This window comes from Monodon monoceros, unplaced genomic scaffold (genome assembly GCF_005190385.1).
Source record: "Monodon monoceros isolate NGI ecotype Baffin Bay Population unplaced genomic scaffold, NGI_Narwhal_1 Super_Scaffold_9, whole genome shotgun sequence".
NCBI lineage: Eukaryota > Metazoa > Chordata > Mammalia > Artiodactyla > Monodontidae > Monodon > Monodon monoceros.
In genome coordinates, this window is record NW_021703786.1 from 34649845 (window position 1) to 34670170 (window position 20326).

Below are 20326 nucleotides of genomic sequence, written 5' to 3' on the forward strand. Positions count from 1 at the left end.
TAGTTTAGGTTAATCAGATATTTCTGGGAAACGGTCAAGGTGCTAGTCATAAATCCATTCAACAAAGACCTTTAAAATTTTCAACCTTTTCATCCTTTTTAAACACTATGGTTGGCTCTCTTCTTAGTTTGAAATAATGCGTGTAATGTTTTTACAAGTGCAAATAGCAGTAAATGAAAGAGTGATAATGCATTAGGAAGGGAGTTTATTTGCAAACCTTCAGAAGCGGTTTACTTTAATACCCAAGGTATATGCATATTATAGCTCTGATAATGAGGGCATACAGTAAACTGTAATAAAAGTCATTGAAAGGTTTGCCAAGATATATTCTCTTGTTTGAATTAAACCTACTCTAGGAGACTGTAATTTTCCCTCTTCCATCAGAAGATATCAGCCTTGGTTTATTTCTGAAATATTTTATTTGGGTTGTATCATGTGACATAAATGGACTGGGAAGAAGCAAGGTGAGCCACTGTAGCATACATCTGAAGTCTAAGGGAGTGATACCGAGGGGATGCAAAGATGGCTAGAGAACACCAATGACTGGGATGTGTTTTTTTAGACTGTTTCACACAATCTGTTGGGAAACAGATTTGTCCATGAAATGTGAGGAAGCCTCAGCTTGGTGCAGCCTCCCGTTTAGGAGTCGTCCTCCGACTCTGTGGCCTGTGGCATCACCAGGATATTGACCTCCTGATAACTCGGTTTCTTTGAGTCTGTTTTTAATTATGGAAGTAATATAACACTGTTAAAGGAAGATTATAAACAGGGTAAAAGAAATATTACTATTTTAACCTCATTCCTATTTTTCATTTTTGTATGTCTTTCCCAAGCTTTTTGAGTAATTACTAAGTTCCCAGTAAGACTTTCTCTGCCTCAGCTCACGTAAGTCTCATGACAACAATAGCAAGTATGATCCTTCTTTTAGAGAGAAGAGCTGGAGGTTTTAAATAACTTCCCCAAGGCTATCAAACCACCAAGTCACAGAGGAGTGAGTAGAAAACTAACTGTTTGACTTCCTAGCCCAAGCTTCTTAATAAGTATCTTACAGAGCTGTAAACGTAGCGTGAAGACAGTTTTGTATCTTGCTTTTCCCACTTAATGTTGAACTGTATTTTCCCACATGACAGCGTAGTCTGTTACTGTTATTTTAGTAGCATGGTCTCCCTTAATAGAGATATGTCCTAACTTCCTGAGCCATTCTCCTATCATAGGACTCTGGATTACTTCCAAATTACCATTTTGGAATTTTACAGTTTTATAATTAATACTACAATAACGATCTTAATGCATACTATGCTCTTAAATTCACGGGGTCTTTTCCACCCCATGGTCTACAACGTTTAGAAAATTTTGAAGATTTTTTTTTACATGTGTAAAGTCTAAATGGGATTTGTTCCATTGTTTCAATTTTGGCTGGGATTTCAAAGCTGAGAAGTTATGTGACGAATGCCCCTACCTCCTAGAGAGAGACGCCTGGTCGTTTACATGTGACCTGCAAAGGAGGCTGCCAAAACCAGGTTCAGCCCCACTTAGCCTATCGCCTACCTTCCATTATAGAACAAAAGCTAAGAGTGCATTAGGAAGATGGATAAATAATGTTTTAGAACAACTGTCAGTAAACCCCACGCTTTTCTTCCCCTCCACTATGCTTTGTTAACCAACCTCAGGTCCAGTGAGAAAACTTTGATCTTGACATGTGAGGAATTTGGAAAACAAAGAGGCTGGCTCTCGCCTGAAAAACTTTGAAGGCAAGAGGTTGGATGGAAGGAATCCGCATGGCTGAACACAGAGAAAAAACTGGATCAGGGTGGACCCTACAGAGGGCAGGGAGTCAGGCGCCACCTGGAGAGGATCTCACCATGTGGTTTCCTACAAGGGCTGAGGGCCCGCGGGAGTAAAAGGTGATGCAGAGCTCAGCACCAGAAGCGGAAGTAGATGGACGTCCTGCACAGGCACACGTCGGGCGTCGCTCAGGTCAGCGCACAGCGTCGGCGGTAGTCTTCGAAGAATCCATAGACACCCTGAGGCAGAAAGACGGCATTTAAGTACCTGTCTCCATCACTGGACTCTGGACCCAGATTACACACTGCACCAAGTGATAGATAATTTTTGAGCCCTGAGTCCTCCTCTCGGACTCCTTATCGCCAAGGGGGAGCCAAGAAGCAACACAGTAAGGGAGGAGGAATGAAAGAACAAGGCGGAAAAACGACGGAGTATCCACCTTCCCACTAGAGGGTTACCAGTTCCAAGTTAGAAGTCCAGAGAAGAGGCCTGAAACGGCGCTATACAATGAAGGATTGGTGCTGTGTTTCGTTTCTTAGTCTCAAACTGGACTCTGCGCACCTGAGAATGAGTCTACCAGAGGTTTTCGTCCAAAGGCAAAGAAGGAAGATCCAACACACAATTTGGACAGGCTACTGTGGAAGAAAGAATAGAATTATTTCACAGTTTCACACCTCTGAACCCAGCTCATTCAATCAACAAGTACGTGAAATTTCAAGTTGCATTTTCCAAAACATTTTACAAACATCATCAGGGATGAAGGAAAATCAGTTCCATGATGTTTTGCTCCCTTTAAAGTTCTGTTTTGAGGTTTATTATAATTTAATAGGTGAAATGTAATCTCAATTTAATGATAATTTTTAAATTACTAGCATAAACATTTTTATTTGCGTATCTATTATTTGTATTTGCTCACTTATAAATTAGCTGTAACATTGGACAGTATATCTATTAGTTAATTATTTTGTTATAAATTTGCATGTGGCATTAAGAAGAGAGACGAACTCTTTCCCCTGTTTTGTACTCTGTAGTTTGCCTTTCAATGAAAAATATTTTTTTTTAAGTATGAAATTTTTAAAATGTCATGAAACTCCAACTGTCAACGTTTTCCTTTCAATTTCTCCTCTTTGGAAATTTGGGGGAAAAAAAGTCTATCTTTTCTTTATTCTTTGTTGCGGGATTTCTAATGTTTAAATGTTTGACTGTTTCTCCCATCTGGAGCTCATTTGTATACGGCTCAGAATCTGATAAGCGTGAGTTAAGTATAACAAGTTGGCTGGGAAAAACATGTTGTTTGTATGGATATATCACTTTCAGCAATATTCGTATTCCAGTTTAAAGCACAACAAATGTTCTCACTCTCCAGTAAAGGCTGAAGAGACTTTCATAATAAATTTTCCTTACAAAAAGAATCCAGAGTCTCTCCCTTTATAAACATCAAGCTGCCTGAGCTTAGCTCTCTTTTTTTCTCTGCCACAGCTCCCTCCCTATCAGAATTTACACACCATCCACTGTCAGGGATGCAAACTGTTCTACAGTTTGTTAATATCCAAGAAAGGCCATCACCTCTGAATCATTTTTTCCCCAAACATAAATCCTTGGGCCAAAAAAGAAAAGTGGTATTTTTCCATCTCCATAATTCCTGTTATTTTAAGTCTATCCTTCAACCAGAGTGGCTTTGTATTTCTTTTTCCTTGATAACTCATAGGTTCAAATGTAAAAAATTATTATTACAAGGAACAATTATGAGGTTCAAAGCATACTGTGTGCATTCCATGCTTCTAGTTTCTGGTACTGATATACGGAACGGAATACTTGTGGTTGTCTATTCGCATGAAGTGGATGGGTTCCAGCCACTGGTGGTGAGAGGCTTAATGAAAGTCTGGCTTCATCAGACCCAGCAGGGACCTACCATCATGGGAGGTGGCCCAAGTGCCCTACTGGAGGCATCTCAGAAACAAACTTTCGACCATTAACTTATTCAGTCCAAATGGCAACCACAAAAGGGGGGGCGGGAATGGCTTTGCTGATTTTCTTAGCTTGAACATTATTCTAGATTTTAAGATTTCAATATCTCTTTCCTAAACATTGAACTAGAAAAACCTCTGACCTTTTAAAATACTTTTCATTTTTACTTTTTCAGTTTGGCGTGTTTAGTATTTTGATAACCCCCTCCTCACAAGCTTTCTTATTTAATGAGATAGTACACTTACATAGCAAAGCAAAAAACAAAAACAGGACATCATTAATTACTGTTGACTTTTTTCTCACCACCCCTATTTACCTCTCTATAAGACCAGGACGTAACAGTTCCTTTTTTTGTGCTTCTATAGCACATATGTAGTTTTTTAAACCATTTTTTATTGAAGTATATAGTTAATTTACAATGTTGTGCTGGTTTCAGGTGTACAGCAAAGTGATTCAGTTATAGAGAGATACACAGACTCTTTTTTAGATTCTTCTCCATTACACGTTTTTACAAGATATTGAATATAGTGCCCTGAGCTATACAGTAGGTCCTTGTTGTTTATCCATTTTATATATACTAGGGTGTATATATTAACCCCAAACATATATAGTTTTATTATAGAAAAAACGAGTTGTATTTTAAGTCAGTTGTGTACACGTTTGCCTCCTCTGGAATACTGAGAGCTTTTTGAGGACAAGAATGTATCCTCTTGATCTCCATTAGTCTAGCACTTAACACGATGTCCGATTACCAGATATCATCGAAAATGTATCAATAACACATATAATAACATAATGATATATTCGTGTAAATAAATGACTTCTGATCTACAGTGCTTTGAACACCTCGAGATTGCAAAATGACTTGCAGATGAATATTATTCTATCAACAGCGCTTTTGCCGCTAAATATTCAATAACTATCAACGATAGTTCATAGGACCCTGGTCAACACGGTATAACAAAGTGCAGCTGGCTTTTGGAGCACAGTATACTCAATTCTGTGTACTCTGGTGTGACAGAGACTGCACATATGCACCAAATTCCATTACCTTTTCCCACTGGAAACACAGTGACAATATGCATCCTATCACCCTTTGCAACTAGATGTAGCCATATGACTTAATCCTGGACAACAGAATGTGGGCAAAAGTGATGTCCACTTCTGACTCAGTTTGTAACAAAATTGTACGAGTGATCCTTGCTCTGTCTGTTCCTGAAAGGTGAAGGATCTGTGAACCTATAATAAGACAGAACTACAGATATGGAAGGAACTTGAGTCCTTGAATGACCACATATAAAGTTGCTTGATCGGAATTAGCCTCTGTGGACCATGATATGAGCTAGAACTAAATCATCAGTATGCTAAAGCTTCTGTTATAATACCTTAACTTATTTAGAAACTGGTATTTGGAAGCTGGGTGCTAACACAGCACAAACTTAAAATTTGTGGCACTGGCTTTTTAGTCAGCAAGTAGTAGAGAAACTGACATAGGAGGCTAGAAAGGTGGAGGTCTAGTCCATGGTTTTCCACATCAAAATACATAACAGAACTGTTGAGCACGGTAAATAGGAAGCCAGCCTAGACCTCATGTAACAATTAAGCCTGTAGCTCTTACACAAGATGTTGATAAGAATGAGATTAACAGTGTCTTTTTGCTACTGCTGGCTACTCTTAGCAATATACAACAAGAGATGAACACAGACAAAACCCAGCTTGTTTTGAAGCAGAAATCAAGGTGTATATAGCATCCAGAGATCAGTAACTTTTAGGCTTCGAAAATCTCCTTCGGAACCCCAGGTAATAGAGACAAATTGCAAAAGGCTCTGAATGACAAAATATAGTAAGATTCTTAGCAAAACTCAAAGCAGAACAAAAGCGCACACAACCATAAGATAAAGATCAGATGAAAGGGGCGGTCTTCAAACATGTAGTTTCTGACGCTTTGAGGAGGATGAGACTGGCTTGGAGGAAGCAAATGAGAAAACCAGATGAGAACTATTGCTGTGAAAGAAACTTCAAACGCAGTTACTGGCACATGGAACTACCTAGAAATAAAAAGATTATAAAGCATGCTAATTTTGGAGACGATTATATCATTAAGGATACGATGAGCTTTGGTCTAAAAGACTGACTTCATAAGCTTTAAGGTTACTGCTGGGTCCCCTGACTTCACCAGGGCCAAGTATAGTCCCCAGTACCCACTTTATTAAGGCCATGGTGAGTGGTGGACACAGAAGCACCTCCCAGAGGCCTGAGGCCGGAGCCATGGAGAGCACTAGAGAGGGAGGTTCTAGAGAGCATAATTCAGGATGAAATGAAAAACTTGCCCTACCCGAAGAGTAGGGTCCTCCGTAACATCTGTCCAGAAGAATTTCAAAATTGTTGTGAAGCAGGAACAGCTGTGTGTCTTTCATTCTTTCCTTTTCCAAACAAGAGGTTAAAAGCATATTTTCCTAGCTATATATCACCATTGGATATTGTGTGTGCATGTGCGTGTGTGTGTGTACATAGGGTTTGTAGGTTCAAGGAACCTTCTTCAGTCCTGATTTAGAGGTCTGAACATCACTCAGAGATCTGGGATTTGAACTTGAGGCAATGACTGGGGGTGACCTTGGGTTTTCTACCTTCTGGAAGGACAGGTGTGCTCCAGGTGTAGTAGGAGGATGAAACAGATGTTTGGGGGCCAGGAACAGACTGGGCAGAGGCTGACTAGCTCTTCCTCGAGTGCATTTCCTTTCTTTCCCAAGCACACGGATAGGCTCCATTTCCCGACTTCCATTGTTCTTAGGTGTGGCTACTACAAACCAGGGTTCTTGGCCTCCTTAATCGATGGAAATTGATCAGGGGACAGTCCAGAAGTTCAGGCAAGGCTTTATTGGGGCCCCTGCTGCAGCAGGGGGGGAGAGAAAACAAGTAACAGGCCCCTTGCTTGCTCCCCGAAGTGGGGGCGAGGGATCCTTGTATGGGGTGAGGGTAGGCGCGGGTCCAGGGGTCGGGCAGGAGTGGTGGCTGAAGTGGACTGCCCACCCCTTGGTGGTGTTGAGTGCACGGGGCCTGCACAGGACTCTGTCGCTCCCGGCTCCTCAGAAGTGGCAGTTGGGTTTTTGGTCTTTTTGTATCTTATTGTTCATAATTTGCCCCAATTGTGCATGTGTGCAGCTATTTTTAGTCCCTCATAGTTTCTCTGTATTTTATTGCTCAAAGAGACGTTTGTCCAGGTGCAAGCACTGTGACAAAGGGTCCCAGGTCCCAGGCCCCAGGCTGTCTCATAGCCACATAATTGAGTACTGCCCAGGGAATATGGGAGGAAATAACCTTCACTATTTCCAGGCCTGATCCATAAAATGACACATACGAGAGCCCTCCTCTCTTTCTGCACATGGTAACTGAATGGAGAAAACCGTGAAGCCCCGTTGGAAGGCAGACCCAGATGCTGGAAGGAACCTGGGGTCCCTGAACACAGTCCCCAGGAAGGCTGTCCCGGCAAAGACACCCGATGAGGGGCACGAATAAACTTTTATTTATGTAAGGCTTTGAGATTAGCTTTGTTTTGTTTTGTTTGTTATAGCCTGTGGTAGGCAGAATGATGATGCTTTCCAAAGATACCCGCCCCCTAACTCCCTGGAACCTGTGAATAGCTTAGGGTATGTGACGGAGGGAATCAAGGTTGCAGATGGAGTTGAGGTTGCTTGTCAGCTGACCTTAAATAGGGAGATGGTCCTGGATTACCTGCGTGGGCCCTTAAGTCAGGGCGATCCAACGCTAGACAGCCCCTGGAATCTGGAAAAGACAAGAAAGTGGATTCTCCCCGAGAACCTCTAGAAGGGGATGCAGCCCAGCCGACATCTTGATTTTAGCCCAGTGAAGCCCATTCCAGACTTCTAGCCTACAGACTATAAGATAATAAACTTATATTATTTAATCCACCAGGTTTGTGGCAGTTTGCTACAGTGGCAGTGGCAAACTAATACACACTCATAACATCACATTACATTTACATTAAATGGCATTTAAGAAATTCCTCATTACTGTGCCTCTTCTTCTTACTCTATCCAAACCTCCCCTCAGACTCCTCATTCATTCTGTGCATCAGAGCCTAAACAGTGTAAAATGGATAGCTCCCAGAAAGACTTGAACTTTAGAGGTGAACAAATACTACAGTTAATGTACAAGCCTCTCCCAGATGGAACTTCAGTCTGATCTAGAGAGTAGGAGAAATATTCTGGCCGGCAGAACGACAAGATATAGTTATTTCAGCTTCCCTTCCAATGTTCCAGAACCTTCCTTGTTCTGATTTCAGACCACCATTTGTCAAAGACCAAGGAAGCTACTACCAAAATGGAGAATTGAGCTCTAGGATATCTGAGCTACCCCAGAGACTAGTTATCTGACTCAAAAAAATTACTCCACTGCTCTAGCTTGGTTTCTTTCCTCCAAAATGAGAGGAACTAGATTTAGACTAATTAATCTTTCCTATCCCTCTTTGTTCTAAGCTGCTATAAATCAAATATGTCTATATTTTTCTAATGGTTTTCATGCAAATTAGTTCATTAGTAAATATAATTTTTTGCATGCCTGAATTTTCCCCATTGTAGCTGTTCCTATGATTAATTAGCAACTAAGAAGAAATGTGAAAAAAACCGGGTTATGTCAGAATAACAACTTGGGTACTAAAAGGCTTTCTTCCCTTAATTCTTACGTGGTTAGAAGTGGGATAACTTTCTCTCGTGACTCAGGAAGAAATGGACTAGAGGACCTTAAATACTCGAACTTTCAGCAACAGACATCAGATTTAGTTGGAATCACATGTATGGTGGCAATAGTCAAAGGGGATGCAGAAAGGGTAAGCGTTCTAAAAAGGAAGTAGAACACAAGAATCTCCACCACCAGAGAGAGGGGAAGAGACTCTCTGCTTTTAGTCGACTGTTACAAAATTCTGAACAGGAATTCTGTTTCACAGGTGTTGAAAGAGAATTGAAATACAACTGTGACCAACCACTGAGAAGCAGCTGTTCGTTCTCCATGTCAATTATACGGGAGGAATCGGCTTGGCAGTACAGCAAAAGGGGCTTAATTGAAAGAAAAATTGCCAGAGAAGGGAAGCAATAGATGATGGAAGAGGAAACTAAGAGATCACGGAATCTACTTTCCTGAGAGTTGAAAACTGCTTACGATTTTCTCTGCCTGGTGTACCATCTGAAGGCAGGAAAGGGTCCCAGTTCATCTCTTACAGACTCTTGTGGGGAATACTCTGGTGCCAGCTTCATTTTTTGTGTTTCTTCTCCCAACAGATCCACAAATGTGTGCATAACTGAGACTTTTTTTTTAAACCTCCCTTTAGAAGTAAATTTCTCATTCTGCCAACAGAAAACTAGAGGGAAACCAGAGGGAAGTCAGGGTGGGTCCTAAAAGTTCTGCCCAAGGTGAGATCTTCTCCATGAAAGACAAAAACTCAAAACAGGCAACTTTTCCAAGTTTACAAAGGCTTCTTTTTTATCATAATTCCTGGTTAAAACCCACTGACCAAGAACACTGTTAGATGGTTCTGTAGCACTCGACAGTATACCTGAACTCTAGGCTACTACACGGAAGGGAATTTTCACCGAGGGCCGTGAGCAAACGTGTCTCCTAGGAAGAGCTGGTTACTCGGAGGAGTCGAGTGGTCACGGGGAGTTTGTTGTCTGTGCTCAGCTAGTAGCCGCTTCAGCTTTGTAGGACCTGCTTGCTTGCTTTCTACCAAAGGAGAGTATTTTGATTCTGTCCCAATTCAGATACCAAACCCCAAAATTCACAGGTTAAAGAAAACAGCCCTGTAAACCGATGGGACAGACACATTAATACCCTGGAGACATGTTACTTAAATTCAGACTCATTGAACAGGATGCCCTTTTGTCACCGACCAAATTGTTAAACTGGTGTCTTGGCAGGAGCCTTTTATACTTCTCTGAAGATTCCCTGGATCCAAACCCCTCTGTGGTATTAAAACAAACAGAGTAAATATTTTCCTTGCAGTTTACATCCCGATCTAAATATTTCCAAGCATGTCAAACTCACTTTTCTCAACCACTCCCTGCAGGGTCCGTGTAGACTTCGGCTGCCAAAGAACCCAGTTGAACTTGCCTTGGGAGGGCCCCATCCCCGAGGACAGGCGAAGCTCGGGGCAGCCGGCCAGAAGCAGAGTGTCCTGCAGCTGTGCCGCTGGGCTGCGCAGAGGCGGCCATGCAGTAGCAGGTGTGCGATCTGCTGATTCGTCTAGACAGGGAGGGAGGGACGCTCTGGCCGTGCCGCTGGCTCCCTTAGCTTGAAGACCTGCCATTTCCCTGTTACCTGTTCGCAGAGAAGCAGCAAGCACTTGCCGGGGAGAGCTGCATTTCTTCCACTAGCTCTCCCCATCCAAGTCGCTCTGCTCGCTTTCTAACGTTAGCTAGTTGCATCTGCAGAAGAAGGTGACTCCTCCGAAGAACCCAGCAAACGGTACCAGCAGACTGTTTCTCTCCATCTCCCGTTTTTTTTTTCCTTTCTTTAAACTTTTTATTTTATGTTGGAGTATAGTTGGTTAACAATGTTGCATTAGTTTCAGGTGTACAGCAAAGTGATTCAGTTATACATATACACGTATCTATTCCTTTTCAAATTCTTTTCACATTTAGGTTGTTACATAATATTGAGCAGAGTTCCCTGTGCTATATAGGAGGTCCTTGTTGGTTATGCATTTTAAATATAGCAGTGTGTACATGTACATGTCAATCCCAAACTTGTGTTTTCAGTCCAGAATGTAGTTGAAGTCCTCTTAGAAAAAGGAAACAAAGAATCGCAATTGAGCATAAGTGCCATTTCAGTCAGTATTTCTTTTTTTTTTTTTTTTTTGCGGTACTCGGGCCTCTCAGTGTTGTGGCCTCTCTCGTTGCGGAGCACAGGCTCTGGACGCGCAGGCTCAGCGGCCATGGCTCACGGGCCCAGCCGCTCCGTGGCATGTGGGATCTTCCCGGACCAAGGCACGAACCCGTGTCCCCTGCATTGGCAGGCGGACTCTCAACCACTGCGCCACCAGGGAAGCCCTCGGTCAGTATTTCTTTAGGCCACATAGCATCACCTTGGGGACTTAGTCTGAAAGTGTCCTGACGCAGTGGCGAAGGCAGTGCTTGACTTTTTAAAAAACTGTTTCTTTTCTAGGTGCTGACAGCAAATTCGCAAACCACCAGAACAAATGCAACTTGAACTCAATCAGGAAATAATGAACATAGCGGTGGGCACTGATACCCTTGTCTTTGGGCTCAGAGAAGTACTCCAAACTAGAGTATACAGATAACTCCTGCCTTTAAAGAAAGACTTCCATTTCTCTGGAATTACCTAGCGTGAGTCTGCACCGGGATGCACTGTGTCCAGATCTCCCTTCACTGAAGAACTGCTGCTCTTTGGCTGCTAAGAGAGTTGTCAGCCCCTTCAAGGGCTGTAAATAGCTGTCTCCCTCACGGCCCCATCCCTTCGCAGGTGGCCCACATCCAGTAACTGACCGATGAGGAAGTAAGGTCCTGTCCACATCACCCAACTTGAGACAACTCTGAAGGGCCACTGTAGCTCCGCGCCCCCCCCGGGCTGTTGTAGGGCCCCCAGTGCAGCTCGATGTCTTGCTCTTCCTTGTCTGCTTCCTTCTTCCCCCTCCCCAGGTATTGATCCCCAGAGTGCACCTTAATCAATATCCTGAGCTGTAATTTCCATCTCAGTTTCTGCCTGCCAGGGAACCCACCCTTGGCCACACAGGCTCAGAAAGGGCCCATCTGCAGGGATCATTTCTGTGCTGTTGCAAGAGGACAGTGAATCAAGTATTCGATAAACAGGTCCACTAGATTAGGCAGCATCCATAAGAAAATCAGAGAAGGATGCTATCTGCCCTCATCTTGGCAAGAGTTTACAGTCTAGTAGGGCAGAGCGCATAAATACGCGAAAAGATCACCTATGATATTACATAATAATTGACGACTATCAGAGGACACTGGGACGTGACACTGGGATTTAGGAGAAGGGAAGATTGATTTTAGGACAAAATAGTTGCTGGCTGTTTGGGCCTCATCAGGGTTATGGGAACCCACCACTACCTGCAGGCTATTTTTCTTCTTGGAAAGTGAATTTCTCAGTATTTAGAGGCCTCAGCCTGCAAATGAGCTGGCCTCCAAGTCATCTTTCTGCTTCTTCATGCCTCCTGATGAAGCTACCAGACAATTCACAACAGCAACAGGTAAAAAACATATTTTCATAAATACTTTTGCTGTGAGGTTTGCTCTACTTGGCCCCCTTCTTCCTGGTTGCGTAGGTTCTCAAAGCTTCCCAGCTTTTCCCATCCAAGCTCCAAGGCATTGGCATCCATCAGAGGTGCTCTGCCCTTTCTCCTTGCTGGGTGGGTTTCCAGGCTCAGTCTTGCCAATTCAAAGCGCCAAAGATCGGTCTTGCTTTTATCCTGATCTGCCTTATTTTTGAGGAGATTTCCTCAGTTGACCTTGCTTTTCCTGGCATCCTCATTGCCTCCATTTCTAATTCTCACCTCCATTTTGCTTCTGTAGATTTTCTCACCCTCTGTGAACTCCCAGCTTCTATCCAGAACTAACAGGATTTGCTCTGTCTTTATACCAAACCACAGTCCAAGAATAAGGATAAGGACACGATTACTTATTAGCTGTGTGACCTCGGGCAAATCACTTAATAGCTATTGTTTACTAGTAGTCTTATTTATAAAATGAGGATACTAATTCCCACTTTTCATAGATGACAATGATTTATGAACTGGCTTTGGAAGCAAGAGTCCCCAAGAAGTAAAGACAAAGCACATCTCTAATGACTAGTGATGTTGAGCATCCTTTCATGTGTTTGTTGGCAATCTGTATATCTTCTTTGGAGAAATGTCTATTTAGGTCTTCTGCCCATTTTTGGATTGGGTTGTTTGTTTTTTTAATATTGAGCTGCATGAGTTGCTTGTATATTTTGGAGGTTAATCCTTTGTCAGTTGCTTTGTTTGCAAATATTTTCTCCCATTCTGAGGGTTGTCTTTCCATCTTGTTTATGGTTTCCTTTGCTGTGCAGAAGGCTTTAAGTTTCATGAGGTCCCATTTATTTTTGTTTTTATTTCCATTTCTCTAGGAGGCGGGTCAAAAAGGATCTTGCTGTGATTTATGTCATAGAATGTTCTGCCTATGTTTTCCTCTAAGAGTTTTATAGTGTCTGGTCTTACATTTAGGTCTTTAATCCATTTTGAGTTTACTTTTACGTATGGTGTTAGGGAGTGTTCTAATTTCATACTTTTACATGTACCTGTCCAGTTTTCCCAGCACCACTTATTGAAGAGGCTGTCTTTTCTCCATTGTATATTCTTGCCTCCTTTATCAAAGATAAGGTGACCATATGTGCGTGGGTTTATCCCTGGGCTTTCTATCCTGTTCCATTGATCTATATTTCTGTTTTTGTGCCAGTACCATACTGTCTTGATTACTGTAGCTTTGTAGTATAGTCTGAAGTCAGGGAGCCTGATTCCTCCAGCTCTGTTTTTCTTTCTCAAGATGGCTTTGGCTATTCAGGGCCTTTTGTGTTTCCAAACAAATTGTGAAATTTTTTGTTCTAGTTCTGTGAAAAATGCCATTGGTAGTTTGATAGGGATTGCATTGAATCTGTAGATTGCTTTGGGTAGTATAGTCATTTTCACAATGTTGATTATTCCAATCCAAGAACATGGTATATCTCTCCATCTGTTTGTTTCATCTTTAATTTCTTTAATCAATGTCTTATAGTTTTCTGCATACAGGTCTTTTGTCTCCTTAGGTAGGTTTATTCCTAGGTATTTTATTCTTCTTGTTGCAATGGTAAATGGGAGTGTTTCCTTAATTTCTCTTTCAGATTTTTCATCATTAGTGTATAGGAATGCAAGAGATTTCTGTGCATTAATTTTGTATCCTGCTACTTTACCAAATTCATTGATTAGCTCTAGTAGTTTTCTGGTGGCATCTTTAGGATTCTCTATGTATAGTATCATGTCACCTGCAAACAGTGACAGTTTTAATTCTTCTTTTCCTATTTAGATTCCTTTTATGTCTTTTACTGCTCTGTGCCTAAAATTTCCAAATCTATGTTGAATAACAGTGGTGAGAGTGGGCAACCTTGTCTTGTTCCTGATCTTAGTGGAAATGGTTTCAGTTTTTCACCATTGAGAACAATGTTGGCTGTGGGTTTGTCATATATGGCCTTTATAATGTTGAGGTAAGTTCCCTCTATGCCTACTTTCTGGAGGGTTTTTATCATAAATGGGTGTTGAATTTTGTCGAAAGCTTTTTCTGCATCTATTGAGAGGATCATATGGTTTTTCTCCTTCAGTTTGTTAATATGTTTTATTACATTGATTGATTTGCATATACTAAAGAATCCTTGCATTCCTGGGATAAACCCCACTTGATCATGGTGTATGACCCTTTTAATGTGCTGCTGGATTCTGTTTGCTAGTACTTTGTTGAGGATTTTTACATCTATATTCATCAGTGATATTGGCCTGTAGTTTTCTTTTTCTGTGACATCTTTGTCTGGTTTTGGTATCCAGGTGATGGTGGCCTCATAGAATGAGTTTGGGCGTGTTCCTCCCTCAGCTATATTTTGGAAGAGTTTGAGAAGGATAGGTGTTAGCTCTTCTCTAAGTGTTTGATAGAATTCACCTGTGAAGCCATCTGGTGGGCTTTTGTTTGTTGGAAGAGTTTTAATCATACTTTCAATTTCAGTGCTTGTGACTGGTCTGTTTGTATTTTCTATTTCTTTCTGGTTCAGTCTCAGAAGGTTGTGCTTTTCTAAGAATTTGTCCATTTCTTCCAGGTTGTCCATTTTATTGGCATAGAGTTGCTTGTAGCAATCTCTCATGATCCTTTGTATTTCTGCAGTGTCAGTTGTTACTTCTCCTTTTTCATTTCTAATTCTATTGATTTGAGTCTTCTCCCTTTTTTTCTTGATGAGTCTGGCTAATGGTTTATCAATTTTGTTTATCTTCTCAAAGAACCAGCTTTTAGTTTTGTTGACCTTTGCTATCGTTTCCTTCTTTTTCATTTATTTCTGATCTGATCTTTATGATTTCTTTCCTTCTGCTAACTTTGGGGGTTTTTTGTTCTTCTTTCTCTAATTGCTTTAGGTGCAAGGTTAGGTTGTTTATTTGAGATGTTTCCTGTTTCTTAAGGTAGGATTGTATTGCTATAAACTTCCCTCTTAGAACTGCTTTTGCTGCATCCCATAGGTTTTGGGTCGCCGTGTCTCCATTGTCATTTGTTTCTAGGTGTTTTTAGATTTCCTCTTTCATTTCCTCAGTGATCACTTCGTTATTAAGTAGTGTATTGTTCAGCCTCCATGTGTTTGTATTTTTTACAGATCTTGTCCTGTAATTGATATCTACTCTCATAGCGTTGTGGTCAGAAAAGATACTTGATACAATTTTCTTAAATTTACCAAGGCTTGATTTGTGACCCAAGATATGATCTATCCTGGAGAATGTTCCATAAGCACTTGAGAAAAATGTGTGTTCTGTTGTTTTTGGATGGAATGTCCTATAAATATCAATTAAGTCCATCTTGTTTAATGTATCATTTAAAGCTTGTGTTTCCTTATTTATTTTCATTTTGGATGATCTGTCCATGGGTGAAAGTGGGGTGTTAAAGTCCCCTACTATGATTGTGTTACTATCGATTTCCCCTTTTATGGCTGTTAGTATTTGCCTTATGTATTTGAGGTGCTCCTATGTTGGGTGCATAAATATTTACAATTGTTATATCTTCTTCTTGGATTGATCCCTTGATCATTATGTAGTGTTCTTCTTTGTCTCTTGTAATAGTCTTTATTTTAAAGTCTATTTTGTCTGATATGAGAATTGCTACTCCAGCTTTCTTTTGGTTTCCATTTGCATGGAATATCTTTTTCCATCCCCTCACTTTGTCTGTATGTGTCCCTAGGTCTGAAGTGGGTCTCTTGTAGACAGCATATATATGGGTCTTGTTTTTGTATCCATTCAGCCAGCCTACGTCTTCTGGTTGGAGCATTTAATCTATTTACATTTAAGGTAGTTATCGATATGTATGCTCCTATTACCATTTTCTTAATTGTTTTGGGTTTCTTATTGTAGGTCTTTTCCTTCTCTTGTGTTTCCTGCATAGAGAAGTTCCTTTAGCATTTGTTGTAAAGCTGGTTTGGTGGTGCTGAATTCTCTTAGCTTTTGCTTGTCTGTAAAGGTTTTAATTTCTCCATCGAATCTGAATGAGATCCTTGCTGAGTAGAGTAATCTTGGTTGTAGGTTTTTCCCTTTCATCACTTTAAATATGTCCTGCCACACCCTTCTGGCTTGCAGAGTTTCTACTGAGAAATCAGCTGTTAACCTTATGGGGATTCCCCTGTATGTTATTTCTTGCTTTTCCCTTGCTGCTTTTAATATTTTTTCTTTGTATTTAATTTTTGATAGTTTGATTAATATGTGTCTTGGCGTGTTTCTCCTCGGATTTATCCTGTATGGGACTCTCTGCACTTCCTGGACTTGATAGACTATTTCCTTTCCCATATTAGGGAAGTTTGCAACTATAATCTCTTCAAATACTTTCTCAGTCCCTTTCTTTCTCTCTTCTTCTTCTGGGACCCCTATAATTCAAATGTTGGTGTGTTTAATGTCCCAGAGGTCTCTGAGACTGTCCTCAATTCTTTTCATACTTTTTTCTTTATTCTGCTCTACGGTAGTTATTTCCACTATTTCATCTTCCAGGTCACTTATCTGTTCTTCTGCCTCAGTTATTCTGCTATTGATTCCTTCTAGAGAATTTTTAATTTCATTTATTGTGTTGTTCATCATTGTTTGTTTGCTCTTTAGTTCTTCTAGGTCCTTGTTAAACATTTCTTGTATTTTCTCCATTCTATTTCCAGGATTTTCGATCATCTTTACTATCACTACTCCGAATTCTTTTTCAGGTAGACTGCCTATTTCCTCTTCATTTGTTTGGTCTGGGGGGCTTTTACCTTGCTCCTTCATCTGCTGTGTGCTTCTCTGTCTTCTTATTTTGCTTGTCTTACTGTGTTTGGGGTCTCCTTTTCACAGGCCGCAGGTTCGTAGTTCCCGTTGTTTTTGGTGTCTGCCCCCAGTGGCTAAGGTTGGTTCAGTGGGTTGTGTAGGCTTCCTGGTGGAGGGGACTGGTGCCTGTGTTCTGGTGGATGAGTCTGGATCTTGTCTTTCTGGTGGGCAGGACCACATCCGGTGGTGTGCTTTGGGGAGTCTGCGAACTTATTATGATTTTAGGCAGCCTCTCTGCTAATGGGTGGGGCTGTGTTCCTGTCTTGCTAGTTGTTTGGCATAGGGTGTCCAGCACTGTAGCTTGCTGGTTGTTGACTGGAGCTGGGTCTTGGCGTTGAGATGGAGATCTCTGGGAGAGCTTTTGCTGTTTGATATTACATGAAGCCAGGAGGTCTCTGGTGGACCAATGTCCTGAACTCAGCTCTCCTGCCTCAGAGACTCAGGCCTGACACCGGGCCGGAGCACCAAGACCCTGTCAGCCACATGGCTCAGAAGAAAAGGGAGAAAAAAGAAAGAAAGAAAGAAAGGAAATAAATAAAATAAAATAAAGTTATTAAAATAAAAATTATTAAAAATTAAAAAGTAATTAAAAAAATGAAAGAAGAGAGCAAGCAAACCAATAAACAAATCCACCAATGATAACAAGCGCTAAGAACTATACTAAAAAAAAAAAAAAAGGCAGACAGACCCTAGGATAAATGGGTTAAAAAAGCAAAGCTATACAGACAAAATCACAGAGAAGCATATACATACACACTCACAAAAAGAGAAAAAGAAAAAATAATATATATAAAAGGGAAGACAGCAACCAAATCCATAAACAAATCTACCAATGATACTAAATACTAAACTAAGTATTAAGTTTAGTATCTAAATACTAAACTAAGATAAACATAAAACCAGAAACAAATTAGATGCAGAAAGCAAACCCCAAGTCTACCGTTGCTCCCTAAGTCCACCACTCAATTTTGGGATGATTCATTGTCTATTCAGGTATTCCACAGATGCAGGTACATCAAGTTGATTGTGGAGATTTAATCCGCTGCTCCTGAGGCTGCTTGGAGAGATTTCCCTTTCTCTTCTTTGATCGCACAGTTCCTGGGGTTCAGCTTTGGATTTGGCCCCGCCTCTGCGTGTAGGTCGCCGGAGAGCGTCTGTTCTTTGCTCAGACAGGACGGGGTTAAATGAGCCGCTGTTTCAGGGGCTCTGGCTCACTCAGGCCGGGGGGAGGGAGGGGCACGGAGTGTGGGGCGAGCCTGCGGCGGCAGAGGCCGGCGTGACGCTGCACCAGCCTGAGGCGCGCCGTGCGTTCTCCCGGGGGAGTTGTCCCTGGATCCCGGGACCCTGGCAGTGGCGGGCTGCACAGGCTCCCGGGAGGGGAGGTGTGGATAGTGGCCTGTGCTCGCACACAGGCTTCTTGGTGGCGGCAGCAGCAGCCTTAGCGTCTCATGCCTGTGTCTGGGGTCCTCGCTGATAGCCGCAGCTTGCGCCCGTCTCTGCAGCTCGTTTAGGAGGTGCTCTGAATCCCCTCCCCTCGCACACCCTGAAGCAATGGTCTCCTGCCTCTTAATATATATACTTTTTCATATTCTTTTCTATTATGGTTTACTACAAGATATTGAATATGGTTCCCTATGCTGTATAGTCAGACCTTGTTGTTTCTGAATATTGGTTTTAAATAAAACACATGAAGACCATTTGCCCAGTTAAGTCAGATTATTATCCTATTGAGATTTAGATGTTGATTGGTGTTTGAAATAAAGAATTTGGATTCAATCATTTCTCCCTTCTTGGCAAACGATTATCTTCAAATGGCCAGTCTTATCCCCTCATGTGAAAATGATAATAAATCACCACAGTGATTATTTCTGTGCGTACAGGGAAATTCACTTATAACTTTCATCTTTCCCAACACAGTTCACCAGTTAGCCTGCCCTTCCAGCCAATTCTCTTTGAAAGTGGGAAGTCCACTCAAACAGGCTTCTTTCTTTTGACATACATCTTAAAGTTTCCTTAATTAATTCATTGTGCAAACATTTTATGACAGTCCTATCATGTGTGAGGTACAGTATTACACAAAAATTAATATACTAAGGCCTCTCTCTTCAGGTATCTTATGGTTTAGTAACAGATAAAGATAACTAAACATAAGTTAAAAAGATGCATGCACAAAAGAGGTTTAGAGAAGGTGCCTGAGTTCAGAGAATAGTAAGATACTTAGAAGACTGGTTAAAAGTATTCTTGCTTGTTTTGGGGGGCTTCCCTGGTGGCACAGTGGTTGAGAGTCCGCCTGCCAATGCAGGGGACACGGGTTCGTGCCCCGGTCTGGGAAGATCCCACATGCCGCGGAGCGGCTGGGCCTGTGAGCCATGGCCGCTGAGCCTGCGCGTCTGGAGCCTGTGCTCTGCAACGGGAGAGGCCACAACAGTGAGAGGCCCATGTACCGCAAAAAAAAAAAAAGTATTCTTGCTTGTTTTTATCTGATGGCCCTTATAAATATCAGACCTGATCATTTTTCCCTTTCTGGTCTATCTACACGATGGTCAGAACCAATTTTTGTGGTCCATAGTTTCACCTACAGTATAAATTTGTATGTATATGGAACCTCTGAGTTTTTCTCATTTCACCAATTTTATTTTCCCTTCAGCTCCTCTTATTTTTTTATTTTATTTTTAGTTTAGTTTTGTTCTATGTATCTTTTTAAGCCATGCATAAACATATTTTAAATGAAGCAGGGCATAAGTAATGATGTTAAAAATAATTCTGGGAAAGGCATAGTAAAGAGAACTGTAGAATTTCTTGCACCTGTTCACTCAGAGCAACTATATTTTTTAAGTGTCATCATATCATTTAGCTAAAAATTGCAAAGGATGTTAATTAGAGAGGAGATATTTACATATTTTTATTCATAGCATACTGATTCCCACACTCTAATTTGAATTGTTTGGTGGGATTACAGAAATTTATGTAAAGGAAAAGCAAAATAACTCATTACAGGATTTGAAAACAGTAAATAAGTGGTCTATGTTCACTTTACCACTCAGACCCTAATCTGTAGAGTTAAATCAATCTACATAAAGGTAAAGGTAACCTGCATAAAAGGAAAAGGCCATCTACAGAGAGGTAACCTACATTCATGCTGGTTGAGTCAATGAATCAATAAGCAAACGATATTTTCTGAGCTGAAGTGCACTGGCTAGATGTTTTGCATGTAGTCTTGAATTTGGTCCTCAAATCAGTCCTAAAGGCTTTTTTTTTTTTGGTCTCACCACACAGCATGCGGGATCTTAGTTCCCTGGCCAGGGATGGAACCCACGCCCCCGGCACTGGAAGCGCGGAGTCTTAACCACTGGACTGCCAGGAAAGTCCCCCCTAAAGGCTTATACCATTCTCCCCATCTCACTGAGAATAGACAAGAGGCGGAACAAGGCTAATTAATAATAATACGAGCACTTGTCTCAGTGCTCTGCATGCACTGACTCATGAGCCCTCCCACAAAACTGATGC

At 41.4% G+C, this 20326-nt stretch overlaps 1 long non-coding RNA gene across 2 annotated transcripts in view; it reads right to left on the minus strand.

Annotated features, from left to right (window-relative positions):
- Positions 1–1686: 1686 nt before the first annotated feature.
- Positions 1687–20326, minus strand: part of LOC114889659 — a 66821-nt gene continuing 48181 nt past the window's right edge. For both annotated transcript variants that reach the window (XR_003792071.1, XR_003792072.1), the window contains exons 3-4: positions 2347–2420; positions 1687–2024 (exon numbers count right to left, since the gene is read on the minus strand). This is a non-coding gene — a long non-coding RNA (uncharacterized LOC114889659). The remainder of the gene's footprint in view (positions 2025–2346; positions 2421–20326) is intronic.